The 8206-nt window shown below is 33.3% G+C and overlaps 1 pseudogene across 1 annotated transcript; it reads right to left on the reverse strand.

Annotated features, from left to right (window-relative positions):
• Window positions 1-4645: 4645 nt before the first annotated feature.
• On the reverse strand, window positions 4646-7389 carry LOC120073048 (putative hydrolase C777.06c; annotated as a pseudogene). Its single transcript, XR_016528373.1, has 5 exons — window positions 7329-7389; window positions 6827-6919; window positions 6329-6462; window positions 5888-6043; window positions 4646-5536 (listed from the first exon to the last, which is right to left on the reverse strand). The product of XR_016528373.1 is annotated as a putative hydrolase C777.06c (transcript).
• Window positions 7390-8206: the final 817 nt, after the last annotated feature.

An 8206-nucleotide genomic window follows, 5' to 3' on the forward strand; every position in this document is an offset into this window, starting at 1 on the left:
GAAGAAAAGGAACTAAAACTTGTATGATAAAAAAAAAATCATAATTCTTTCCTTAAATTTCTAAATAGTTGGCAGAAATTTAAATTTACTTTTCCTGGTTAGATAGCCGATTTTTTTTTAATCTAAATTTCTACCTACTCACCAGGTACAATATCATATACATTTAATATAAATTAATTTTAAAATTTACTAACAAACTGGAGCATTTGAAACAATTGAAACTAAAGTGAAAACACACACCCAAAGACTAAGAAGAAATATATATATATATATTTAACCTATAACATACTGCTATCAAACAATAAAAAAAAACATGTAGAGGAAACCTAATGAATATAGTATAAACTCAAAGGCCAAGGTAAAAGTTGGGGTTTGTAATAATAATATTTTCCAGGAGAATTTGATGGGGAGGGTGAAAGTGTGAAGTCCAAAAACATTCTTTATGGAGAATCAAAGGGAAAGGAAGGAATTGGGTGTAGGTCACGTGTTGTGTTGGGTGGGTTGGACATGTCTTTTGGTGGTGTGTTAGGGCATGAATTACACGTCCTTGTTGATTTTATTTGACCATTTGCAATCTCTTTGAACAATACAGACATGATTCGACTCCTTAGCTGCTTTCTTTGACCATACTCTCCACGTTTTTAGACATTTCGGCTCCTTTTTCTTTTCTTTTTTGTTTCCAGGCCCACTTCCTTTCATTAATTCCTTTTGTGGACCTGGGTTGGAAATGTTCACTTGATTTAACATATCCATCCATAGTTCTAACCTTCTTTTCACATTCCCTTAGCAATTCACATTCTAATCTGCCAATAATTTTCCAAACATTAATCATGCAAGGGAATGTTTTGAACACTTAAGGGGCGTTTGAGGCAAGGAATTCTTAATATAGTACTAGGTTATTATAGTTGGATTATAATAGTTTGTGTTTAGGGTGTAGATTATTTTAGTTTGAGTTATAATAGTATGTGTTTGAGGTGTAAACTATTTTAGTTTGAGAAAGAAAGGGTAAACACTCTAGCAAATAATAAAAAAATGATGAATATAAAATAATAAAAATTGTAGCAAATAGTAAATACTATAGAAAATGGGTATTTTGAAATAATGTTGACTGTAACTAATTGAAAATTACAAAATATTATGTACTACAGTAAGAGGTGGTTATCATAGTCCTAGCATAGTCATTGCCCCAAACGCCCCCTAAGTTGGTTTTATTGTCTATTAGTTTTAATAATTTGTGTTTGCGGTGTTGAGCTTTAATAGTCTGTATTTGGAGTGATGACTATTTTAATTGTGTTATAAATGAGGAGAGAAAATGTTTACAAAATAATAAGCACGGTAGAAAATGAGGGTTTTTAAATAGTTTTAAAATGTGATTTATGATAATTGAAAACTTCAACTATTATAATGGGTGGACCAAACATTGGATTGGCTATGATAACACACTCAACTTAAGACAAGTCAAGGGCCCAAATGTCCTCAAAGTCTTTTTTCCTAATTCAAGAACACATGGGAGGGAGAGATTCGAATATATCGTCTTGGTCATAAGTACATGTCTTAACTAATTGAACTATATTCAAGTTGAACTCTTAAATTAACTCGTGGTTAAACGGACAAAATCCAATTTATATTTACGTTTCCTTTAGAATTGATATTCTCTTTATCCCCACTTGTACGATGCCTGTGTAAAAGAATGTTATTGCAGAAAAAGAGTGGCTGTGAAATAGAGTGGTGGGAGGGTTACATAACCATCTATCCAAAGATGTAATGAGGACAAAAATCAACAATAGGGATAGGATATTATTATGATTATTGAAAATATCTTAGATGATCAGTAAATGTACAGGGCATCAAAATTCCCTTCCAATGGGGAGATGTTGGATTAAGACAAATCAACCTATATTTATTTCTTTGTGATCTTTGATCAAAGTTTTTCCTATGGTTCCCCTTTTCAAGACAACAGGAAGACCACACTTTCCAAAAATCTTCATTTATTTAAACAAATTCAAAGACCGTCCTCTCTTCTTTTTATAAACACCAAATGAAACTACTTATATTAATAAGGATAGTAATAAAAATTTCACCTAAGCTTTGGATGAAAAAGTTACCAACCAATGAGGAAGAAGTTGAAATTTCCTAGTACTTTAAGAAGTAAATATGTAAAGTTCAGAACGTGTCATGGTATGTAAGAAACTTACCTTTTCTCTCAAAACTTCTCTATCATAGTACAATGCTTCTGATACATCCTTCTTGTATTTTGCCCTTGTCTCTTCATGTGCCATTGATATACTTTTCCTTGAAAAATAGATAAGAAATGTCTACTTTATACAATATCCAACTACAGAAGAAAATAAGAAATTTCTGTTTAGGAGAAAGGAAAAAAAAAAAAAAACTAAAAACTCAAGAGGGAAAAAAGATAAAAAGAAAGTGAAGATTTAAGCAATAATAATTCTTCATGATTGGTTGCTTGAGCAGTTTTTGCAACAGATTTTCAGTAATAAACTCTACTACAATGTATGTTTCCATAATGTCTCCCAAAAATAAAATATTTGAAAAAGAAAAGTTTTCAATACGCATTGTTATTATTGAAGGGAAAACAAACAAACGAACGAACAAAAAAGACTATTCCAAGCTTTATTCACGCAAGGTCCTACTTTGTATACCATAAGCTCCATATTGTCTCTCTATTAAATTTTAACTTTTCCAGCTTTGCTGTGGAAGATTCTAAAATGAACAGAGAAATTGAGGAAGGAGATCGTGGGGTTGTTAAAAGGAATTGCATAATTATGTTTCGTCTTTCCAAATGGGTCCCATGATCCATCATCATTCATATGTTTGCTAATTTTCCTTCCATTTTCAAAGTTTTGACGGTTTAGTTTGAACAAAGTTTCTTTCTCTACTTTTCTGTTTGGTATATTTGGTTTGAACTTTACAGTGTTTGATGGTTTGAATACTTTCCCCTTGCACTCGTTGTACCTACTTAAATAATGGCTAACCATACTAACTCCATTTTTCTTCTGTCACAATACAATTCCGGCCCCCGTCCAGCTCAGATAAGGGATTCAAATTCCATATAAACTCTATTCTCACAAACATGAGTAGGACATGAACTGAATGTTGTTTTGACTCCCAAAAAAATGAAAAAGAAAAAGAAAAAGAAAAAGAAAAAGAAAACTCAAGGTGTTAATAAAAAGCAATCACGTAGATAATGTGATAGAACCCAAAAATATATTGCAACATAAAACATAAAATAGCTACAAGATAAACCAAGTAATTTAAGGCACTTGGACAATCCTTTTCTCAAGAACACTCGAGCCTAAACTAACTTGATCAATATCTATCTTCCTCCTTCTCCACTCCCTCTATTTATAACTAAATACCATAACAACTTTCCTAACTAATTACTAATGCATCCCTTAATAGCATTTCTATCATTATGCTTCATTAAGGTGTATCATTCTCTAATAGCACATCCACCCATGGTGTGTAGAATGTTTGGTTTACTTTCTTCACTTGCGAGGTTGTATAGTTAATACTACCATTAACGATAGCTTTCGAAGAAGTGAATGGTAATCATGTTGCCCCTTTAAAGGACCTAAATGAAGAAACATTACCTCATTATGGGTCTATAGAGATTTAAGACCATCATGAGTGTGATGATAGGACATAAAGATCAGTACTGAAAATCCCATCTTGGTGGGGTGGGGTGGGGTAGAATCCTTTGGAACGATGGAACGATCTCTATAACTTGACAGCCATGTGCAGGACAGTCATTGATTGAATATTTATAACTTAATTAGTTCCATTTTTAGGACCGGAATGTAAATTTTATACCTTTTAGCCATGTGGTGATCAAATCCATGAACCATCCCAATTAGCATGGCTTGCTTTGGCATTTGCTTTTCACTGCTTCAAGAGTCTGTCAAAAGACCCAAGAGATATAATGTCATGAAAGTAATTACTAAAACCAAACTCATAAAGATGTCTACAAAACCTGCAGAAGGCAGAAATGGACATTGTGGGAATCAGTCTGTAATGAGAAGGTGAAATACAGAATCTAAGGAAAACTATCTTCAAGGCAGAAAACAGGTACAAGATTAATTTCATTGGCATCAGTCAACGAAAAGTTTCTCCAATGAACACTTCTAATACTGTAGAAGAGTAATCTAAGAAACTTCCCAATGACTTATGTGAATTAAGACAGAAAAAGAATATTTAAGAAGATCAAGATAACTTTTGCAATCTCTTATATAGAAGATTGCCAACAGAGAAATTAGAATATAAATAACAGAGGTTATTAGACTGTTGTTTAGTTCTGCTATTTGGTTGTACTTCAACTTCTTGTAGTTGAACCACTGCAAGCCAACAAATAAATTTAGAAAGTTCATAAATTTATAATCACTTAGGTAATATATTGCCAACGATAATCCTCTGATCGAGATGGTGGTGCAAGTATACTTGAAAAAACTTATACGCACCTCCATATGTGTGGCAACTTTTATTAAAACAATCAAGCATTGCCCACCTCACATTTCACATTGAACAATAGACAACAGTATTTCACATTCACATGAATGATTAACAAAACATTTACGACCTCACATGTGCATATGTATATCAAGTTAATTAAAAATTGTGGTCTTGCGTATACCTTAAAATGTCTAATTCATTAAATAACTCCGATAAAGTGTCAACAAAATAAATGGTTCAAATTAAAGTAGGGGGAGTAAGTTATCACTGTAAATATACAGGGGATAGAAATAAATATAGAGGTGGAGAAGTTGGGAAGCCAAGCAATACAGGGTAAAAGGCTTCAAATAAAACGAATCATGTGAGCTAGTTGGCTTCAGTATGATTTCTAAGTGTTCGTGTGAATTACGAATCATTCTTCTCATATACATCACAAAGAACTTCACAGAATAAATTTCTTCAGATTTGTGTCATTGATCCTACGCAGTGCATCCAAGATGAGAAGATCCAACACCCGCTTCACCCTTTGAAATGACTGCAGCGCAAAAATAAATATTAGAAATGTTCTCTTGCTTACGATCTTACTTGAACAGGATCTGTTCTATAGGTTGTACATTTGTATCCTTGAGTTCTCTAAAGAAATGTTCTCTTGCTTAAAATTTATCTTGAAGTCTTGGAAGAATCCTTTTTAAATGGCATGACTGGAAGATCCTTAGCCTTAACCCATGAACAAAAAGGAAACAGAAGTAGACAAAGAACCAAAATCTCCAAGATCAAGATAACATCCAATTTTTTCGCAGCAACTAGTCTCTGAAGCTTTCTGCTGGACAAAACAAGAAAAGCAGCATACTCAATATACAGCTATGGGCTACTCAATAGCAAAGAACGTAAATTCAATAATATAAACCCGTAAAGATGTAATATTTTTATGCCAAGTATAGGGATTCAAGGCAGGGTTACCCCAAATTGTAGTTCTAAACGTGGAATCTTTTCAGATTTACTACCGTTAAAAAAGATTTCTGGAGAATCTGTTTTTGCACATGGGAACTTCAGAATCCCTCCACGTCATCTTGATAAAAGAAAATCTTCTATAAATGAGCTTCAAGATACTAGTCAATTGTAGAAGCCATTTTCAATGATTTGATCCAATGACTAATACGTTCAAAAAAGGAAAAAAAAAAAAAGGCCATTTCTGGCTTAGTATCACATTGTAGTATAAGAAGTTAGCAGTTTCCTACAAACATTACTCTAGCTACCTAGCATACCATATTCTGCACAAGAGGCTCTTAGAGGACGTTTGCAAACTTTAGCAACTGATCTGTGTGTATTTCATAATATCATGGAAAATCCAAAAGAGAAGTGCAAGAAAACAGAAACGTAAGCATATTCTAATAGAGGAGATGAATGAAACAACACTAACTGTGTTCTGTGCTTGGACAAAATCTTGAGACATCAGATATATAGGCAACTTTATGTTTTTCCCCCAAAGAGAAAACCCAGACAGACATAATCTTCTCCATGCATAAACTGAACTCGAACAGTTACAGGTAAGAAGGAGAACAGAAGAAATATTTGTATATATTATATTTAAAGAAAGACAAGGTGAACAAACTGGGAAAGGAACAAACTGTGAGCCTCATGTCCTCGATGATTCTCCAGTCAAGCTGCGCTACCAGTCTCACTTAATAGGAATTCTTCCATCATCAGACATCTAGTCCATTTAATAAAGTATCTTTGAACAAGCAGCTTGCGCAACATTTAAAACAAAGGCAAATAACTCCATGGCGAATTAACTATGAGGTAAGATGCTATGGAAAATAATCTAAAGAAAAAAGGAAAGAAAAGGTAGCCACATATGTACCTCTTTGTCGTATTCATATCTTGTGCTAGGTAAACAGGCGTCAAGTTAAATTCATTTGTGGTACTAAAAGGTTGCACAATACGTATATCATCCAAACCAAGAATCCCATCCACATGTTCATGAGTCAAAATAATCTGAAGAATTTTGAAAGAAAAAGAAACATGCCCTAAGAGCCAAATTTATTGCAAAGAAAATGTTCTTTGATTAAAAGGATAATGAAATTTCATTTTCAAAAAAATGGCGCAAAACAGAAATGTGATCCATATAAGGTTCAAGCACTTTAAAAGTGCAAATGTGAAACCAAGACAAACAAAAATTGCTTCTGAAAGCAATAACGGAGGGGAGACAGAAATAACGTCCTGATCATAATTATCTTACGTTTTATTTTGAAATTTTGCAATAAATTGTACATCAGTTACATAAAAACATAAAAAGCAAGTGAAAACGACTCACAGAATCCGCGCAAGCAATTTTATGGCGAGAAAACCATCTTTGAACTTGCTCCCTAAAGACGGCTTCCCTACATCGATCAATATGTACTTGTACTCACCGTTGCTTTGGCAATAATCAATGAGCAGTAATTTGTTGCATCTGAAAATATACAAAACTTGGTTTAGCATCTACGCCGTAGCCACTGGTATATAACGAACAAAACGAGGGCAATGGAACTGCAAGCAACTGCGCCGGTGAGCATATACCTAGGTCCAGTTACAACTTAAATTGCGCAGCAAGGAAATTTCAGCTAACGAATCAGAAAACCACAGTTTCAAGTGAAATAGGGCCTCCTCTTTCTTGATTTATGCTACCATGAAGCTGAATCTACTGCCTCAGACCATTGTTATAAAAAGGAAGAAGAAGACAAAGGATGCAGCGCAATTTAGATGCAACGAAGTCCAAAATCCATGCTCCAGAGAGATGACCACAAATCTAGAAGCGGAAACACCTATTCCTCAAACTAGCCTCGAAGTAGAGTCAGAAACGAGCAATCTGATGAAATCACCTGTAGTTTGGGTTGAGGTTCGGAAGGAGTCCAGTGCCTAAAAGCAAACACGGCAGGGGGATCATGAGGCTGTGCTCGAGAAGATGAGCGCTGATTCATTGCCGCCATTGTCGCCTATTCCGGAAATCGACATTTTCCCGGGAGAATCTGCGCTACACTATGGATGCTTTTCCGAGTCCCGCCAATTTCAACGGTCTCGAGTCTTTTAACCATTTTCAACCAACTCCATCACTTGAAGCCGGTTTGATAATGTAATATTTCCCGTTTTCTGGCTTTCCTTTATGTATCTCATCAAAAAAAGGCGGACATTAAACTTAAAAAGTTTTAATCGGTAAAAATATGACAAAATTTAAACGGTCTATGGATAATAAACTATACTATTGGTAGGGAGTCTATCGATGATAGATCATATTATTGGTGATAGACCTATCATTGATAGACTATCAACGATAGAAGTCTAGCTCGTAGATTTAGTTATATTTGTAATTTTTTTAAAAATGATGTTATGTACTTGATCATTATTTCTAAAAATGTTACCAATTATAATTATTCTATTTTATATTTTAATAACTAGAAATAATAATATATTTAATTCTTATTCTTATTTTCTACTTTTAGAATCAGAAACATAACTATTTCTAATTTCTTATTTCTTATTTTTTTAATAATATAATATAAAAAAATATATCATACACTAAATATTGAAAAAAAATATATAAAATATTTATATCATGTAATACAAATAAGATTCAATATATAACTAAATGCAAAAACAAATATATATCTATCCTTCAAATAATGTCCAAACTTGATCGACAATGTCATCCCTCACTTAGTTATTGTCTTAAATAATTTTAAACTCACAACTAACTTAACTA

This window comes from Benincasa hispida, chromosome 3 (genome assembly GCF_027475165.1).
Source record: "Benincasa hispida cultivar pf3 chromosome 3, pf3_genome.v1.1, whole genome shotgun sequence".
NCBI lineage: Eukaryota > Viridiplantae > Streptophyta > Magnoliopsida > Cucurbitales > Cucurbitaceae > Benincasa > Benincasa hispida.